The sequence below is a fragment of the Hylaeus volcanicus genome, chromosome 5 (genome assembly GCF_026283585.1).
Source record: "Hylaeus volcanicus isolate JK05 chromosome 5, UHH_iyHylVolc1.0_haploid, whole genome shotgun sequence".
In the NCBI taxonomy this organism is placed as follows: Eukaryota; Metazoa; Arthropoda; class Insecta; order Hymenoptera; family Colletidae; genus Hylaeus; species Hylaeus volcanicus.
The window spans coordinates 14,195,104-14,216,877 of NC_071980.1; positions in this window are offsets into that span (position 1 = coordinate 14,195,104).

A 21,774-nucleotide genomic window follows, 5' to 3' on the forward strand; every position below is an offset into this window, starting at 1 on the left:
CAAATTTATTTTTCTTTCGTGGTTTTATTTTCGAATAAACTGTGCTGTGTTTGTCATGCTTCAAACCCATTTATTCATAAACACGCAGCATACTAGACAGAAATGTTCATCAGTATTCCCAGCCACGTTGACATTACAATATTATTAACTTGAACTCAATACAAAACTACAATTTACTGTAATCTAAAATGCAAATTTACTTTCTTCAACGATCTGAAGGATCTACAGTCGGTACAAAAAGTATTCGTACACCTAGTTTTTTGCTAATAACTATATATAAACAAAGCACACACAAAAAAACCCTATTTCAATTAATGTTGTGCTATGAATAGAGATTATGTATAATACAGGAAGTACAAGAAATTGGGTTCGAAAAAAGTATTCCAGCAGGCTATTAATCGAAATAGTTTTTGTTTACGTATCACTTGTTTGTATAAAGCTATCGCAAAAAACCAGATCTACTGATATTGTTTTCTCCCGCTGTATATTATACTGTATGTATACGTAACCGCAGAATGATTCGATACTACATATCTCTGTGATGCAATCTTTTGAGCAAAAGAAATTGTTTTTTCATACGCATAGAATTGCAAAGCAACGAGGGACGGTGTAACAAAGACGAAAGCGAGAGCAGAAACGGCTAAATGCGCTGAGTAGTGGAGATGAGAAAAGTTTTGTTGACCCGTCAAAAATTTAATTTCAACTGAAATTTATTCGAGTCGCCGAAATCTTTCGCTAATTCGACGCAGATTTAATTATACCTCGGGCAAAATTGAATTGGATCGTCGGCTGATTTAATTGGGCCGCGTAACTTTTTGCTAAAACGACCGGAACTTTTCTCGAAATTCCCAAGGAATTACCTTGCCTCGCGTCGAGCACGTGTATCTCGCTTTCTCCCATATCCGTAAACGCATGCGCGTCTTCGCCCTTTCGCTTCCTATTTTCGCAACTGTTCGTCGTTGATTAAATTATTAATTGGATTTTAATTACCTTAATCTCAAAACTGCACGTCTGTTTTAACACCTCATTAAAAATTTCCTTGGAAACGTTGTTCGTCGGGTTTTGTTATTGGCTGAGGCGCAAAGCCAGCATTGATCGTTATAAATATTACGTGTAGAAATTAATTTTGTGCCTGTATATTCAATTATGTATAATTTCAGTTCAAATAGAAATATTTAATCGTCATTCTGTTATTATACATATATTAAACTAGCTGTGCCTATGTTTGTGACACTTCAATTATATTTATATAGATATAAATTACTAACTATTTAGGTTCTCGATCTGGTCTCCATAACAATGAATTTATACATACAATGAGTCCAATAAGTATCCGCTCTCTTTATAACTGTTGAAGAAATTACACTAAATTAAATAACAGGTTTGGTGTTTCCAAATAAATTTTTCATTATGAACATATACGTGTGTACAAGTTATTTGAGTACATATTTACAATAAAACATGTATTTAGGAACATCAAACTTATCATGTAATTTAAATAAATTTCCTACCTACGTAACTGTCTGTGTATTATATAACTTAAATCCTACGTGATAATCATTACAGCGTATGTATATGTATATACAAAGATTGGTAGCCAAACTTTGTTTTTATTTTATTATTATTATTCTAACAGATTACAAGTGTGCTTGATAATTACAGTAATCGAAGAATAACAATAAACAAAATTTGATGGTTGTTAAAGTTCATATAGATGCACCGAAATGATTATTAAGTTGAAGCTTAGGTTGTGTGTATGGATACATTGGAATAGAGATTATTATGAGGATTTAGAAGGTTCGTACTTTAATGCGAGATCAGTGTTTACTAGAATAAAAATTATAATAATAAAGTTCAAGCTTCTTTAATGTCAGTGATCCTTCGATTCTATAACAGAAATCTTTTCTATTTCGAGCATGAACACAATTCTTCCTCGTGAGATGAAACTTCTCGTTTAGAGTTGGTTTTACTAAACGAGGCTGTTATAATTAGCAAAAGGATCTTGCTTGCAAATTTCCAAACAAATCAATAATGGAGACTTCAGTCAGTTTGAAATATGCCTTAGTGTAATATACATACAGCCAGTCCCTTGACTTTTATCTATTCTAATATGTTTTATTGTAAACATGCACATGAATAAACTTCACACATGTATTGATTGATAGTGAAAAATTTATTTGGGAATTTATTTGAATGTCAAATCTATCATTTAATTTAGACAAGCTTTTCCAACAGATATAGAGCATACGAATACTTATGAGACTGAGTGTATGTATATCCTTCTACCACAGACTTTGTATATTTCGTTCGAGCAAATATGCAATTAAAAATTTCTGTATTTACTTCGATGTATCCCAAATACAACATATAACGTTTTTTCTACTCTGGGTTATTGATTTTATTTAAAATAAGCTCTTAAGCTTGATTCGTTTTCCATTTTGTATGAGAGGTTGTTCTTTATACCATATACATGATTATGAATAAGAATCCTGTACAATTTATCCTGAATGAAAATATCAACCGTTTGAAGTCTGCAAATCATCCAGTATGGATACTTCTGTGGCTTATTGGGATTTCGTTTTTCTCGATAAAACGCCGGATTATTTTGATAGTGATTTTCGAGCGCATCGATACCGTTGCTGAGTTGTACGCGATGGGCCGCAAGTTCCCACCTGGCAAATTATGTCATTCTCTTCTTTTTATTGACGGCGAAAAGTGATTACTTGTGTTGTGAGCGTGTGCCAAAGGATTTACAAGCTTGACTGTAAGTACAGTTATCGAATTACCTCTAAAGCTAACAGCTTGGATTTTATGTTCTAACTGGCCATCTAAATAGCCATATTCTTTTTTTTTCATTGTGACTGTGGTTATATATTAGTTTGGTGCATATGAAATGTCGTTTTTCCAGTGTTTCAACCACCCGGACCAATCACATCCATTTAGTTTACTCTGTCATCAATTGATTATCATTATATTAAAGAGGAAGAAATATACTGTACGACACACACATTAAAATATTAAAGATGTTTGTAATAGAAACATTAACACCTTGCTATCAACAATTACGAATACTTGAAATATTCGTATAATTTTTTATATGGGTATAAACTTGTGAAGATGGTTGTAAAAATTTCCTACCCTCTGATTGTATAATTAATCAGAATCTTATTACAATGAAATAGAAGAAATGAATTCAAAATTAATAAAAATACAGAATTATGTGAAAATTATTTTAATTAAATGTAGAATGTTTTAATAAAAATAGTTTCATATAGTTAGAATTTCATTGGTATAAAAGATATTTCATATGTACTAACCTGGTAAGTCTATTGTTTTATGATACTTTGGAAACTTTAGATAGGTATGCTTTGCTTTGTTCAAAGAGAATGACATCAAGGATTCAAGAATGACAGATTTCTTTGTCTTTTTAAGCGTTTATGATATTTACTTGGCATGCAAACGTTGTTTTAAAAATTCTCTTCAGTATATTCGGTCATATAAAACTAATGACTTAAAATGTGAAATAAAATTTATAATTCATATACGAAAAAAAAATTTGAAAAAGCATTAAAGAGGAAAAGAAAGTAGATCAGCAAATTTTTTATATAGAATTAAAGTCTCAATTAATAAATTGTAAAATAATACAAAAATGTTTTTCATGATAATATGAATTATAAACTTTTATTCGACATTTTAGATTATTTACCTGACCGATTATATGAAAGAAGGCCTAATTAAATCATTGGTCGAAGTGTTGATTAATAATTTATGATTATTTGTTCTCCACATATCTACTTCCTATTTTTTGTTGTTGTTGCTGTTCGCTGTTTGTGTTTGAAGCTGATAAAGCCAATTCTAACAGAATCCTAAAGAATTATTTCATATTAATTCTTCAGTAGATGTACTTTTATATATCTATAAATGGCATAAAAGTGTTTTTGCATGTTTTGTCTATAATACCCTCTAAAATTATGTATTTCTCATGAATTCTTGAAAAGACAACGACAAAAGGTATGTAATCGTCAATTTGTAATCAATAATTGAATGCATCGCATCCTCCAGGTAGTTACTTCATTTCTGTTGCCTTTTTTTCGATACCATGAATTAACATTTTTCCCAATGCCCATCCTGTATTAAACTCACTGTTGTATCAAATAAATGAAAGAAGAAATTCTCATTCAAACATTTGGTTTTAAAATCTTCAATGATAACGAGTTGTTAAAAGCAATTCAACTCTATTCAGCCTTAAACATTTCGATCCTTACTTACGATTCTTTTTAGTAATGCTTTTGAACCATTAATTAACCTAAATAACCTTGAAGAAAGCAAATTATTTTTTAGACAGAGGAAAATACATAGATTTGCAATAAAAAAGAACGTGATTATAACATAATCATTGCGTATTCGTGAAATACATATAGCAATCAAAGGAAAATCATTTATATAAATTGTTCTATGTACTCATATTTCATTAATTACTGTCGCAATTGTAATCATAAATTGTTTAATAATAAATTCTATTATTTTCCTAATTTACTTAATTATTAAACACGTGTTGCAATACTTAGGCAAAAAATAATAAAGTACAAAACTTGTGTATAGAGTAAATATAATTTTCACACAAATTAACATATGGAGTACATGTATCTGCATGTTAAAAATACTGACTTTAGGACTAAGAATAAGCCAATTGTATCGAGCAAGTATAAGATAAAAAAATAGATTTCTGATTGTTTTTTACGATTATTCTATATTATCAATGATACAGAAATTTGTGTAATAACATTTTAATCGCATTAATTGATTGTAATATTCTCTCCCAAATATTATCGTGGTACCATCAGTTATTCGTGTACGATTATTATCTCTTTTATACATTAAACTATAGTCTCTTCTACAATTATTGAGTTTAATCGATAGTACAGAAATTGTTCTTGAAGAGAATCCAAAGCGAGGTTCGAAGCATTTAATATTAATTCAAATAAAACAATTATTACAAAACTATAAAAACCATACAAAGTATTGAAAAACACAACAACTATTATATTTTATTTTATAAACTACTATACTATTATACTACTATACTACTTTAGTTTATAAACAATTATATATAAACTCCACTATCACTTTTGATTTCAGTTTCAACACTGTTATTTTTATTTCCTTTTATTATTTTCGACTAAAGTACTTTTTAATAAATAAATTCTATAGCAGATTTCTTTGAAAACCATAACTGTCGTTCGAGTGAAGATAGAGTACACGCTTTCCGTCTTTGTTTCAACGACCGTGCCGAAAGCGGTTCATTTCTTTTTCTTCCGGCAACTGGCAATGAATTTTCGAAACAAGCTCCACTTTGAATGCGGGTCTGACCCCGGTTCTATTCTATCCGATCCTATCGGTTCGGATTGCCATCCGAACTATTTGGAAAGCATCAGTCGCAGCAAAGTCCATAAAAGAGTTCCCTGGAGGCCAGGTTGCGTTCCCATCTGCAGAGAAGGGAAACATAGAGTGGTTTGATTCGGCAAATAGAAGATACCCGATTGATATGTGTTTCCATTTCCATGGATAAAAGGAGATCTAATCTCCTCGGAGACGGGGCTTTAACGAGCAACGTTAACATTCAACTCTGTTTTTTTTCCTGTTTATCTTCTTGGCATGTTGCACGATAGGTTATCTGTAGAGTAGAATGACTTCGATACTTTTTATGTTTCAATGGATCGCGTTAAAGGGAAGATTTGATTTTTCCTTGTGAGATTCTTTCACCGATTGACAACTCTGCATGTGATATACATGTAGTTAGTATCGTTACATAACATGCAAATGACGAGAAATGTTTAGCTATTATACTTCGTGCATAATTTGTGTGTGTATCGTTTATTTTATATATTTTTGGATACTTCTCAAGATTTATTTTCGTACTTTTCTTTTATAAATTAAGTGTTGCAATTGCTGACGTTAGGTTCGTGATTACTTTGCGTATATGTTGTGTGTTGAATTTTGTTTTACAATTTTTAAACGCTTTAAAAATTTGTTTCTATTTTTTACTGTAAATTCAGTGACACAATGTCGGTATGATGTTCTTTAATTAATTTTAATATTAAGTTTATATACTTTAATTAAGTTTATATACACTTCATTTATTTCGTATTTTAGTTGCTTTGAACATTTTCTATTTGGACTAGAATTTTACTAGAATTTTATGAATTAAATAATTTTGCAAGTTGAAGATTTATGTTTATTTTATATATTTTATCCACTATGTTCATCATCTTACATATTATTTCCAACAATTTTGTTGATACAAAAATATCTTTGATGATAAGTTTATGTCAACAAAATTGATGACAATAATAATAGATAATGAAACTTTCTTGATGTTTCTATATCTATACAATTTCTAAAATAATATCTAATACAAATAATTGTTCTGTTATTTTAAATGTCGTTTTAGAATTTATATTCTTGATATAACAAAATTGTTGACAATAATAATAGATAATGAAACTTTTTTGATATTTCTATATCTATACAATTTTTAAAATAATATCTAATATAAATAATTGTTTTGTTATTTTAAATGTCGTTTTAGAAATTATATCCTTGATATAAAAAAAATTATAGAAAATCGTAAAAAATAGAGTTTCGAAATATTTTAATACTCAAATACAAATGTAATTATATTGATTTGAATGTCATCAAAACTTCACATACAGATTGAATTACATTCATTCATTTTATTGTAATTTCGATAGCCAGTAATGTTTGTTACGAGCCGGAGGGGGCGGCTGCGTAGCCGGGGCTTTTCTATTGGAATATGGTTTTGTTAATGGCTTGACCAGTGTTGTTAGATAACACTGGGTCCCTTGAGGAAGTAGACGCGGAGACGAACCTACGTATGGCTAACTTAGGGAGCCTCAGGAAGGTGATATGCGGACGAACCCACGTATGGCTAACGTGGGGAGCCACAGGAAATGTTAGTATTAGGCCTCGTAACAGTTTTTTGATGTACCTCGAGCGGCAAAGGTACACCCTAGTGGGTACTGGACTGGGTATTATAATTGATCAACACTAATTAAAAATGATTATATATATATTCTTATATGCACTGGGACTTACAATTGTTATAAGAGTAATTGTCGCGGTGTACTAATGGTAAGCTATGTTACAAATATGAACTGAGTTTAAAATATAGTTTCGATTCTGCGAAGCTAGAATCTAATCCTGCTCGGTTTTCACGACGCGAGCAAACGGGGGACGACTACAACGACAAAATAATGCCTAACCGTAGACTACGTACTGTATGGTTAAGATTTGCTCGAAGGAGACTCGAACCCGATCTCACTCAAGTTTTCTCGTGTAGATAGTTCGTAAGAGCACGCACAGACGCGTATAGAACCCTTTCTAGACTTTGACTAGACCCGATATGCCTTCGTCGTCACCCTTTTTATACCCAAAAATCATAGGCCAAGGGGTGGCGGGGAAGTACATTGCACGATTCCGAGATTTCCGAGGGACTACACCCTAGCTTCGCGTTGGTCTCGAATTCCTATGCCTACGCGAAGAATACCGGGTGTGCACATCCTATTCCAAATAAAGAAATTTAGAACGGGAACGTAACAGTTTATTCTTATATTTTTCTTTTTTTGAAACGATTATCGAATTAATACTTTAAACAAAGGCAGAAAATTCTTGCATTTAGAAAGGAAACATTTAAATTTTGATAGTAGTTATTTAAAATACATTAATGGAATAATTGCAGAAAAAGTAGAAATTAATCAATTGATAATATTGTGTTGCGCATTTATAGCTGGTGACATATTCAAAGTGAATTGTTCCAGGACACTGAACAAAACAATAATATAACTGTCCTCCACTGTGAACAATATTTGAGTAAATCATTTTATGTCAATTATTCATATCATCCATTTCGGTTCACGTACTGTAAATGAATTCAATTGTTTTTAAATATACTGTTTTTCATATTTGTGAAAATGACAACGTCTTCATAAAAATAAAATAAAATAGTATTCTTAACGTTCATTTTTGTTGAGATTAGTTGTCAAAAGTATTTAAAAATGCACTAGAAATATTGTAAGCACATTGTAAATTATTTATTAATCTTAGCTAACAACAGTAATTATAGATCACTATTTACTCTAAAAAAATGGTTTTCTTGAGGCAGACAATATTGATGTTATTCATAAGAATAGTATACATAGAACTGTACAATTGAAAGGGAAAAAGACAAAATTGTATAAACAAAGTATTAAGGAAACTTAGAATGAAACTTACAAATTCATGTAGACTAATATTAATGAAATAAACTGAAAATTATGGAAGTCCAAATTTGAGAAGAAATTAAGCGGTCTTAAAAATAAAAAATAGAGTAATGGATCCTGCGATATCTATCCATCTGATAGAAAATGCTTTATCTAAATATTATTTGCTTACTCTGCTAAAATGTACTTTTACTTACACCTAATGGAACTTCTTCCAATAAATCATGGAATTATCTACCTACTCAAGAAATTGACAATAGATTGACTCATTAATCTCGCATTAAGAAAAACATGGAGTTATCGAAAATGATCAACGAGCAATTCAATAGTATCACATGCTGGACCAGCACAAATTGTGATTAAAAACATGGTTATAGATGGTTATATCTCGAGAAAATTTAATAGTACATATTAGTGCATTAATATGAACACTACGAATTTACTAGAATTTTTTGTCATTTATTCTCCGAAATTCAAATCAGGAATCGTCGACTTCGCTCTCCTCATTGACTTCGTTCTCCTTCATTGGTTTGTGACGCACTAAGAGCCTATTGTAAGGGAACATTTTTTTGTCTTTTTGTAAAATCTCCTTAAAAGTACAGATTTGTCTACGATAAATGCACAGAAACCATCCCCGCCACAGATATCTTGGTGAGAAAATGCTAATGCAACGATAAAACTCGTCGATATACCCTGGTAAATTATTTATTATTATTTTCGCTTTCGGTTTATTTTCGATCCGTCCTCTTCTATATTCGCTGTCCAAACTATGTAACGGGACGTATTTATTCTGTTACTACTCACCAATTTCATCTCTTCACAGCATTTTTCACCATATAACGGGACAGGAATTTTGGCTGTTCGAAAATAACAAGATTTTCAATCTTAAAACAAGACGAACACATCAGGAAATTTCAGTTTTATTCGAAACTTATGGTTTTACCCAACACTGGCCGCGGTTTCCTCCGCAAGATTTCAATCGTTGCCACGTACAGTCACGTAAGGATATCACCGTGAGTTGGATCACGTCCTAGTCTCGTCTGGAGGACTCAATTCGCAGCGGGCACGATCTGGAGAATAGGTGAATAGGTGGATGTTGTAAATGCCGACGTATTTAGGGAACCGATTCGATGCTCAAGGCTGAGGCTGGGCTGGCAAGCAAGCAGGTTCGCGTGTCTAGACCGGAAATGGTTCACGTGTTAGGCGTGGCTTCTTGATATACAACCCCTTGTATCTCACGCAGCTACCGAGTACTCCGCCTTGGTATGTGGCCGCACATATACGAGGTGTCCAACAACCTTTGCCTAGCCTCCTCGGCCGGAACGAAGTCGATCGATTCTGTCCTGGCTCGAAAGTTACCTTCAGGCCAATGATTTCTGGTTATTCAGGGGCTATCTACCGGGCTTGCATATTTCGAGTGCACTGCGGATACACGGAACTCACTGACCGTCTCCCGCACTGTATGCATGTGCAAATGTAAATAGCACTGAATAAATAGTACTGAATACCGTCGATATTTTCCGGAGGACTAATCCGAAATATTAGGGGGACTGGAAAGTAATGTCGTTTTTGCAATTTTAAATACTTGTCTATCACTCATCAGGTCATTGATTTTTACCGATCTGGCATTGAAAATTTGCACATTAGATGGCAAGAGGCTGTTGATAATGAGGGCGATTACATAATTAATTAAAAATAGAAATTTATCAAAAATTTGTTTGGATTTAATGTAAAAGAAACGACATTACTTTCCAGTCTACCTAATATAAAGAACTGGCAGTTTTGCTATAAAATTCTCTTTGTGTTACTACAACGTAATTCCAAGTTACGAAACATTATGTGGCACTATGTGTGTCACTTTCTCGGCAATTTAGTTCATAAATGTAATTAATGACCCATACGTAAAAATCACCTTATTAAATTATGTAATTCTTTGATAAATCACAGCTGATTGTAGGAGATACTATAATGAAGATAGAGTTTAATATTTTGGCACATTATCAAAGGATTATGTTGAGAATATATATGTATCCGTTTCTTAATTATGTGTTTGTGTGCCTGGGTATGGAAGTATGTATATGTGTTCGCGCCTTGACCTTATAAATATGTATTCTTTTTGTTTTAAGTCAGTCTGCCTCGACCCGTCTGTAGGCAACGTTTTGAGAATAAATATACGCATATATTAAAATCGTAACAGATTAGTAGCTGAAGTTTCTGTGACAATAGGTCTCATGGTCGGAAGGAGTTAAATGATTGATTAAGTACTTTGTGAGTGAGATTCGATAATGTAGAACGCTCGATCAGTAAGAGTACTATGTAGATAAGATTCGGTAATGTAGAATACTCCGAAGGTAAATCTCGGTAATATAGGATACGTGATCATTAAATCTAGAGTATTATTAACGTGAGACTCGATAATGTAGATCACTCGACTAGTAAGGTAAAGTACTTTGTAGGTAAGACTCGGCAATGTAGAACCCTCATCGGCAAGGTCGAGTAGTTTGTAGACAAAGGTCTGTAGACACGATCATAAATTCGATATCTATCGGACTATAGGACAATCTTCGAAGTAGATATATATTAAGTATAAAATTCTTTTTGAAAGTCAGTGTATTGTTGACTCTGTTCAAGAAAAATACAATGGTCTTACAATATAAATGTATACATATAATGTGTGTTAAGAGGATATGAAAGATGTAAAAAGAAATTGAAAGCCATATAATATCATCTTCCTTTTAATCGTTCATCAAACAAGAAATTCAGACCTTTATTAAAAATGATTCATTTCACTTCTGATTCTCAAATAATTATAAGTAGACTATGACGTGTACTATCCCTGGTATTTAGAGCTGGTTATGTGTTTCTAAAATACTGGAACATAAATAGGCTATATTTTACAACTTATTCTTACTGCCACGCAATGTATATTAGACCAAAGTCTTTTACAACTCGTTAAATTCAATTAATGAATTATACGTACTCATTTTTTCATTTTGTACTCCAATGACTCGTTCATAATTTTCATTCAATCTTAGTATTGTTACAGGTAGCAATAACGTCGATGAATAAAATGCTCGTATTCATTTTTTGTTTTTCTTTAATAAACACACTCCGAAAAATTCATTCTTTCTATATTCATTATTTATAGGAAGAATGTGTGAAAATACTGTGTATAGTGATACTATACAGGGTAGGGAAAAAGTATGGAAAGCCCTAGATATCTCGCAAGTTTGGTGATAATACAAAAAAACAAAGGTCACACCTTAGATACTTTTCAACGAAGAATCCAATGATGACATTGGATTTGACCTTGAACCTTATTTTCAAGATCATTTCAAGTCAACTTGTTTTCTTCTAATGGGACCCCTATTTTTGATGCCTATATTTAATAAAAAAAATCTACAGAAATTTTATAGTACAGAATAATGACTATGTTAGAAAGGTGGAAAAATATTGTGAAACGAGAGAGATTACCTTTTTATACAACACTTAAGGGTATGTTTTACATATTAATTCGAGTAGCAGGAGAATAAGTGGCATAAAACTTGTGGGATGACAAAATTGTATAGGAAAAAAAATGTTTAACCTCCCGAAAGACGAATACTTCATTATAAATGAAGAAAAATTTAAGTTAATGATTACCTATGATGCATATCAATCTCGTGGCTATGTTGTTGCATTATATCATTGGAAAATTTAATTATAAATATTTGATTATGCTTCTAATGATTATTTTTACATGATAATATGTCCACGTATATACTAGTGTCCTTTGAAAGGTTAATTTTTATGTATACAATTCACATTTCAACATGTCACCTACTGGGTGGATACCATAGACTTTTTTTTTATGTTTTTTCGTTTTTTTTTTTTATGTAGGGGAAATTTTCAATAGATAAGGTAAAGGATAAGACATATATGGGAGATTATTATCTACTAAAATTCCTCACAATGAATTGTCATAAACTGTTAATTGAATATGAATTAAATAACTTAAAAATAGATACCGTATGTGATTTATGTATGTAAGACCTTCACTATATTTGAGACGAGAATCAAATCGTTACTAGGCTGAGCGGTTCTCTGGTAAATGGATAGGATGTGTAGGACCAATTGCTTGGCCACCAAGTAACCGATTGAATTCCGGGATCCACTTCATTATTATAGTTTATGCAATAATCCCTGGTAACACTGAAATGCTTCGCCATACCAAACGAGCTTATGATTAGACACGTACGACATCAGAACGTTCTCGACATAATCCAGAGTTTCTAATGAGATAATAAGTAGCTACCTCAAATAGAATCCATTTATTTTCATTAAAATTAAATGAAATTGTTCAATTATAATTCCCATAAAATATTCTACCAAAAAAAAATATCACTTGCAATAAATAATTAAAAATAAACAAAATTATTCGTTTGTAATATCTCTAAAGTCTTATCGAATGTTCGTATTCCAATTTAATTTATTAAAGTATATATAATTATACGATAATGTCCTTGAATTATTATAATAAAGTTAAAACATTGGATTAGTCCTATGGAACAATTCAGACAATTTTTCTTACTGGTATATAAATTTATTTGAATATTTCGTGATTTAATGATTAAAAGTTCTCTTTGAGAGTTATTAATTTAAAGTTATTAATCTGTGAAATAGAGAAAAGACTCGAATCCTAAATATTTCAAAAGATTTGACCACTATGGTTTACTATGATTGCATCGTATTTAAGTTTATTAAATGCCCGACATTACTTAACTAATTCCTTCGTTTATTTATAACTTGATACTTTATGACATATTAATTAAATTTTGAAGATTTTATAATATAAAACATTTGTTGATATTCATTATTCGTAATGGAGCCAAAAAGTGATGAAACTGCGGATTGAACATGATCCAATTTTCTAAAAAAAATAGATTCATCATGAAATGCTAAAAATGGAACTGGTGGGCGTTGATTAACTGACTGATAGCAATCCAATAATGACAGTTGCAAATTCGTTCGAAGAACTTGTTATATCAACGTCTTTGAAGAATGTCTTGTCTATTTTTGTGTTGTACTAACAGAAGATTTTTTTAGCTGCTTTTAATGTTCTCTATTTTTACCTTTTCCTCTTATTTATTTTGGAAATTCATATGAGAGAGAATTTCTACCTTGTTTTTTGGGCAACAACTATGTGTTGCTTGAAATATGATGTAGCTGAATTTTTGTTTGCTATATAAAATTCAAACAATTATTCAAATATTCAAACAATTTTTCCGTCTGACATATAATTATTTCACAAACAAATTTACAAATTTTGGTATTTTGTGATCCGTAAGTAGTCTAGCATCTTCAGGTAGAAACATGACCCTTGTTACGAGAATATTCAAGATGCTTTTCTACATGAAAAACAAACAATGGAATTCTTTTACACAAACTTGCCGAAATAACCAAAAAATTAATTTATTTAACATGAAGCATCAGGAACAAAGAATGAAACGTTTTACGTATTCCAGCTTTCATTTCTATTGTTCTATATCCGAAAAATTAATTTTCAGTTATTCTTTTTTCGAGATCATCTCCCCGTCATAACTATCTTTTAATGTACATAGTAACACAGTACAACACACCAAAAATTATCAGATTCTTTGTCAGACTATGTGGAGTCATCAAGTAAACCTTCTATTCGCCCAACAAATAATATAAAACAATTCTGCACGAATACATTCGCAACCAATACCGAGTCTTCAAAAGTGAAACAACAAACTCTTACAGGGATTGAATTTTTTTTGTATCAGTCGCGACTATTTTCAGTGGACCGGAACAAAAATTGAGTTGTCACAGTTTCCAATCGAGCAATCTTCAACCAGACTCGAGAAACTTCTGTATCGGAGCAACGCGGAGACTCGTGGGACGGAAACGAGGAACTTTTCTTCAGTGAAATTACGCCAGTTTCGCGTTGTTCCTCGAATGAATAAACATCCTTACGAGATGTCAGCCGCGCCGTAGAGTCCGGGAGAAAAATTGCGACTGGCTTCGCGCTTCTGGAAATAATACGGCTCATTAGCTGTGGACAGTGCAGCGGAGTTAGACATGAAAAAAAGGAAAGCGAGGGTATAGCAAACTTCCTGGTTGGAACCGACAATCGCGTTCAACACGATTCTTCGCTTTGGACATCGTTGAAGAGCCATGGGAATTGGCGTTACAGATAAAAGATATGGGCGTATCTCTCCGCTCGTGACGTGTTGTACAAACTTGGTTAGGTGCAACACGTCGCGAGTGGAGTTGTATTGGGAGCCACGATGTTACTCATTCCTTGTAGAAAACGGAAACTTCATTGAAAGCTCATCAGTGGTAACGTTCCGTGAATGGTCACGTCAATTTTCGACGTTGAGGGATGATGTTCGTAAATTGCCATATTTGGTGAAAAGTAAAAATGTTTGCAAGGATAGAGCATCTTCTTTCCTTCATTCCATTTACTATTGTAGGGATATTTATTTAGAGGTTCGGCGAAAACTGTCAAAATTCCAAGACAACACACAATATATCAGACAAAATCAAATCGCAATACAAATTGAATGACTAATCAATACATTACTAACACAAATTGATAAACATAACTGACAACTATAAAACACACAAACATACCTAGTGGTTTAAATATAAACATTCATCCAACATTCACATTACAATACATGAAGGAAGGTTATGTTTCGTTCCGCGGAAACATCGATCGAATGATCGATGTATTCGACGTTTTTCGGGCGGCTTCGCGAGATATCGTGGCGCGCCTTGCCGTTTTGTTCGTGGCAAGCGGCGTAGAGTACTCCTTAGTCGTCGTGCGATGTAACGGTTGCGTCAACTCTTTTTTTTATATACTTCTTCAATTATATGTTCTAATTTCTAACACGTCTCATATATTCGCCGCCCTCGATCATCCCAAATCCTACATACATTATACTATCCTTGTTCGACCGATTAGCGGGCAGTATAGCTATATTCAATAACTGTTTTTTCAAAAACAATTGAATCATTGGATGATATAATTTATGAAGTTTATTACACCCATTTTGAATAATACGAAAATACGTTTTGTTTAGATTTTTTAAATAAAAGAACGATGTTGGAGCCATTATTGATTTCAAACATTAATTTAAAATGTTACATTACAATAAACGAACATATATTGTAAGATGATAAACAAAAGTTATCGTATTAGATGATGTCTAAACAAATGTTATTGTATTTTTCTTTTGAAATAAATTATTTAGACCGTATAATGTATCCATTTGAATCAACTAGTTTTTGTAAAAACATTTTTTCTATAGCTTCATCTCCTCGTGAGGTGATTAGTCTTTCCATTTTAAACGAAACATTCTACAGATATATAATATTAACACTTTGACCGCGGGAGGATTTTTGCTGGAAATTCTAAGAGGCGTAGAAGTGTGAACTTAAAAAAAATATTACCTTATAGAGAATGACAAAACGAAACTTTTTTAGATTTTCAGTTTATTGATACGACGTTTAGTTTCAGAGATAAAAATTAACTAGAAACTTAGAAGACCCTTTTCCCGAAATTCAATTTTTGCAATGAACTAACTTTTTAATTTGTATTTTCAAAACTAAGCATCCTATGAATAAACTGTAAATTATAAAAAAAATTTCGTCTCATCGTCCCTTATAAGCTGATATATTTGTTTTAATTGATTTCACGAATCGAAGGGTTAATAGGAAAGTAGTAATTATATACAGATCACAAAAGAAGCTATACGAGGAATAAACTGCTGAGAATTAGTTATAATCATCATTCTAAATGCATTTGTCCAGAACAAAGTGAGATTAAATTTAGTCTATTGCTTTTATTAACTTTAAGAATTATTACTAGTTCTTGCCCTGAGCGTCTGAAGATCACATTCAGCTTTGGCTATCAGAATATTAGTTTGCGCATTGGATTGGGTTCTTGTAAGCTTCATATTAAGCTTGGCGAGTCAGTGCAAATTAATTGCGATTCAGTATAATCCCGATTAGGAAATTCAACTGCCAGATTTGTGGCTGCATTCCCTGTACTGAATACGTATATATGTACTATTATAATTTAGAAGCAGTAATTTATTTTGCAAAACAGTATTTTGAAATATCCAGTTCTTCCACGCCATTTAATAATTCCCAGAAATATTAAAACATATCAGTATCATAAATATGTTTGATTCCTCTTATTTCATAAAATTATCATTCATTACCCCATTTACGAAAACAAAAATCTGTCCTAAAGAATTGAGTCTTTTTAAAGTTACGTATAGTAAAAAATCTGTAAATTAAAAGCGTGTCATTTCCAAAAAAAGAAATGTACATCGAGATACCTGTTGGTTTAATAAAACGTCAATAATATTCGATAATATCGTCACCAGTTGACTTGAGATGAAATTAAAGTAGAAATATGCTTGAACATTTTAAAATTAAATTAAAACGAGAATGTGCTTGATAGAGAAGAATTTTCGTCAACGCTGTAGAAGGATAGTTTGCATTTCGTAGCATTAAACGGGTCTTTCAAACTTCAATGAAACGGTGGACAGTGCTGCGATGGAATTGATAGTGAATTTCGATGTGTATTGGGAAAATCATAACGTGTCAATCAAAGCTGTCCTTAATTTCAGTAGCTGATAGAAATTGATGCAACGACCTGCCATTATTAAGTCACGGTAAGCTGTGACATTACGAAAGTCTCTGCTGTGCGCTGCAATATCGCCACCCATCGCTTTCGACCTATTGATAGTGACTTGCTCCTCATCGATGCAACTGCGTCAATAAATTTGGCGACTCACGAATAATCCCACTGATCTAAATATTTATAATCGAATTCGATAGTTCGTAACATATTTTTCACGCGTTATAGAAATTCACTATTAGAAATCTTATGCAGATAGTTATTACATGAATAAAAGGTCTTGATTTTAAACACCGTTGCATATACTTTCATTTTGAATACAAAGACGCTTAATAATTAGTAAAAGGATTTTGCTAATTCCTCGCTTGGCATTCGCATTAGTCGAAAAACAAGAGACGCACACATACTTACACACACACACAATCGTGTCAATATTAGTGAAGACACAGTCCACATATGCTTATTAGCTTACAAACACAATGTTATTGTATATAATAATAACAATAACAATTACCAAATAGTAACTTAATGTAAGATGGGAACAAGTATTTAGATTGGACATTGTTTAATTAGGTTTGAGAGTAAAAAGAAAGAGTATAAACTACCTCTAGATAAATATATTGACTTTCAATAGATAAAGACACATATACTTGTATAAACGAACATAACGAGGATACGTACATCGGTTAGGGAACCGGTCGAACACGCGCATGCGCACTTTGAATATGTTTTCCAACAGATCTACACTGGCCGGCAAAAAGATAGAGACACTTTTTCAAACCGTCGTAACTATGGGAGTTTTCAACCGACTGAAATGAAACTGCGTGAGGAGTACTTTTGACGTATCCCCTAGACGTGTGTAAAGTTGCATTGGCGAGGGTTAATGAGAAGGGGTTAATTCACCCCCTTAAAGGAGGGCGCGTCGAAAAACATCACTTCTGAAGGTGCCAGGAGTAAGGGAAAGGGTTAAAAAAATTAAAAAAACCTTTAGGGAAACTCTCATTGATGCCCTCTACAAAATGCACCCCTTGAAATCCCTCTCGGACAAACCCACCCACCACAAACCCCCACCCCCTCTAAAATCCACAATTTTTGGACTCAATGCATTCTCTGGACTCCCCTGATCCAGAAAATGCCATCACCCATACCGTGCACCCCATAGACAACCCCTTGGGGGGGGGGGGCGGAATAGCTCGCCACTTTTCAACCCCCTCCGTGAAAAAGCACTTCCACACATCGGAGAGCGATGACATTCACCAGGTTTAACCCACGTTAAATTGGAGTCCGGTCTGGTCTGACCACGTACGGCTGCAGGCCCTCGCTCCACTTCTGAACGCCGGCTCCGTCCGGCCCACTTATTACTCTTTCAAATCTGCTCCGATTTGACAACGAAAGCGTGATTGAAAAAATCTGAATTTTTGGGTATCTGTTAATAAAGCATTCGCGCATCCGATACCGTGAACGGCGTTGACGTGGGGTTACTCGTTCACCCTGCAGACGGGCCTAAACTTGGGGGTGGGTTTTCCAAAAAAACGACATTTTCGTATTTTAATGCTATTCACGAGGGAAAAAGACATCAAAACTGTGTAAGCCCGATGTCCTGGACTGTAAGATATGTAATCTACGCAGCGTGACAACGTTCCAACCCTTACACTTGAGGGTGGACCACCCCTACCACTGCCCTTCCCCTCCCTTCAGTTCGGAGGCAGTTTTCGAAACGGGACCTTTTCGGCATTCATCCCTAACATATCGAGAACACACGTGGTGAATTTCATCGCCCTCCGAAGTGTGGAAGTGCTCCCTTACGAAGGGGGTTGAAAATTTGAGAGCTGTTCCACCCACCCAAGGGGTTGTCTATGGGGTGCACGGTATGGGTGATGGCATTTTCTGGATCAGGGGAGTCCGGAGAATGCATTGAGTCCAAAATCGAGACCGTCGTCCAAAAATTGTGGATTTTAGAGGGGGTGGGGGTTTGTGGTGGGTGGGTTTGTCCGAGAGGGATTTCAAGGGGTGCATTTTGTAGAGGGCATCAATGAAAGTTTCCCTAAAGGTTTTTTTAATTTTTTTAACCCTTTCCATTACTCCTGGCACCTTCAGAAGTGATGTTTTTCGACGCGCCCTCCTTTAAGGGGGTGAATTAACCCCTTCTCATTAACCCTCGCCAGTGCAACTTTACACACGTCTAGGGGACACTTCAAAAGTACTCCTCACGCAGTTTCATTTCAGTCGGTTGAAAACTCCCATAGTTACGACGGTTTGAAAAAGTGTCCCTATCTTTTTGCCGGCCAGTGTATTCAAAAGCTCAAAGGGTTCTATAACACAATATAATATAATCAGACTGAACTTTAACGTTATCCTTATATTATGTATGAAGGGAATGGATCATTAATATTTAAGATATCCAAGACGATTAACTTGACCTAAGTACTTAGTATATTAACCCTCCGGCACCGGTGCTGGGTCATTTTTCCGACGTTAATTTCGAAGTCCCATTCCTCTGTCATCGAAAGTGTCGAGCTGTGTGTTTACATTGTAACTCAAACCGTAGCAATCGGCCGTCCCCACTATTCTAACTTTTAGCGACAGAAACGTTTCGAACTTTATTGGAAAAGAAGTAGTTTTCGGGACAAAATATTAACAAAAACAATTGATTACGAGGCATTATTAATATGATAATGATATTTGCATATAAAAATTTGATTTTCAGCCTTCTTTTGTAGCGCGTAAAGACTTGAATTTCGATCCCTGAATAGTGACCCGGCTCCGTCGTTCGTGCGAGCGTCCGGCGTCCGAGGGTTAATACACAATTTTAATTTATTTGTTCACTAATAATAACCGACCTTTTTTCTAAAGTCACTCAATTATTAGAAATGCTTTTGCAAACATTTTTAGGCACAATTATTCTAATAGAAAATTAATTTGATTGATAAATTAGTTTGCTCCTCCTTCCTCTAAATATCATATACAAAGAATTAGTTGTTTGCATAATAGATACAAGTACGCAGTTTTAGTGTTAACAAAATGTACGAAAAAATCACAACAAACCGCACGAAAGGCTGCAGGTCTTCACCTCAATATTAGGATCTTTTAACCGCAACCAATTTATAAACTTGGATGAGTCTAAATTACGAGAAGCCATCGAAATTGAGAAACATTGTTAGCTTTTCGACGTACCGGATGTACATAACCTTCCCAACCTTCCGCAAATATTTAATGTATTCAATCATCGTGTGGAACATTATAATCATTCACGCGAGCACAGCGGACCAACTAAATGGCCGTCAGAGTAACACGGGAACGTAATCTCGCAATGCACCTCCGGTTACCGGGAGCCTTATTATGCCTCGAGGTGGCATAAATTTCCATGGAAATTTCGGTTGAACGTTGGTCTAAACTCTCACCGGTACCAAAATGCGACTTCGCTCTCGGGAACGCATTCAGCTCCTTCCTGATGATGCCCGAGAGAGTCCACCTGCGCCGGTCTACCTATGAAACACCGACCGTTATCACTTCGCGAACAAAGTTTCGAATGCAAACGGCAAATGCCCACGTTACGCCGGTTATTTCGTGATAATACGCACGTCCCATCGATAGAATTCGGCGAACGTATTTCCACAGGCTCGCGTAGAACTACCAGCGTCCTGAATCGACGCCCTTAAGGGGATAGACATTTATTTCCTTTTTTTCGATTGGAAAGTAAGTACTTTTGGGAATTTATTTCGAGAGAGGGATATAACCGACACGATCGAGGATTTTTCCATTGATTTTCCGTGTTCTTATAGTACGAGAAATGTTTCTTTTCTGTCGCATAAATATGAATATGAATAAATTTATGAATAAAAATGAGAATAACGCGTTATAACGCGTTTGATTCGTGAATAACTCGTTATTCATATTGTTATTCATAAATAGCGCGTTGTTCACATTTTTAATTATAATTAACTCTTCATTATGTCATTAATTCATTATCCAAGGTGCTTATACATATTACAGAGTTTCGTATACGTGTTTATTAACACAACTATAATGTTTTTTATAATAATAACAACAATGATTGTTTTATTTGCATAAATTACATAATTTTTATAATTACCCATTTGGGTGGATTGAAAACGATTTTGTGTATGATAGTAAACAATGTAAGTAAGTGATTAACGTTATTTAATGAAGAGTTATATGAAGAATTATAAATAAAAATGTGAACAACTATTTATCAAACTCAAGTAGGTCTATACTTGTTTTTTGGTAATTACTCACTATATCAAATGGATTTTGTTTATGGTTACAATTAGTTGTACGTATCGTATAATAAAATAATATCTGAAATATGTGAAGAATATTTAAATTCCTTCTCCTAATAAATTAATTTTAATTCATTTACTCTTATTAGGAAATTATAACATTTCACCCTAGATCCATTAGTAAAATCATGCTTTTATTAAAATAAAAATATTTTATCTGTCCCAATTTCGGTTCCTATTTAAATTACTACTTAATTTAAACTATGTAATAGTTATTATTTTAAATAGTATTTGAAATCTTGAACAGAATAAAACTTCTTTTTGACATTTTCTGTTACCTTCGATATGTTCTGTTTCTTGTGACACACCTTGTATAGTACAGATAACAAATGAAAGTAAATCCATTAAAAACAATAATTAATTATTTTAAAAAGTCAATCCCGTGTATGTTCACAGGAACTCGTACATTTTTGTTATTATACAGTAATATTTCATATAATCCAGACACTTTATATATGTATACAAATGATTGAATATGCAAACAAATATCTGATTAGTCAAATTTACCGTTTGTGTAATTTAAACTATATCGGCAAAA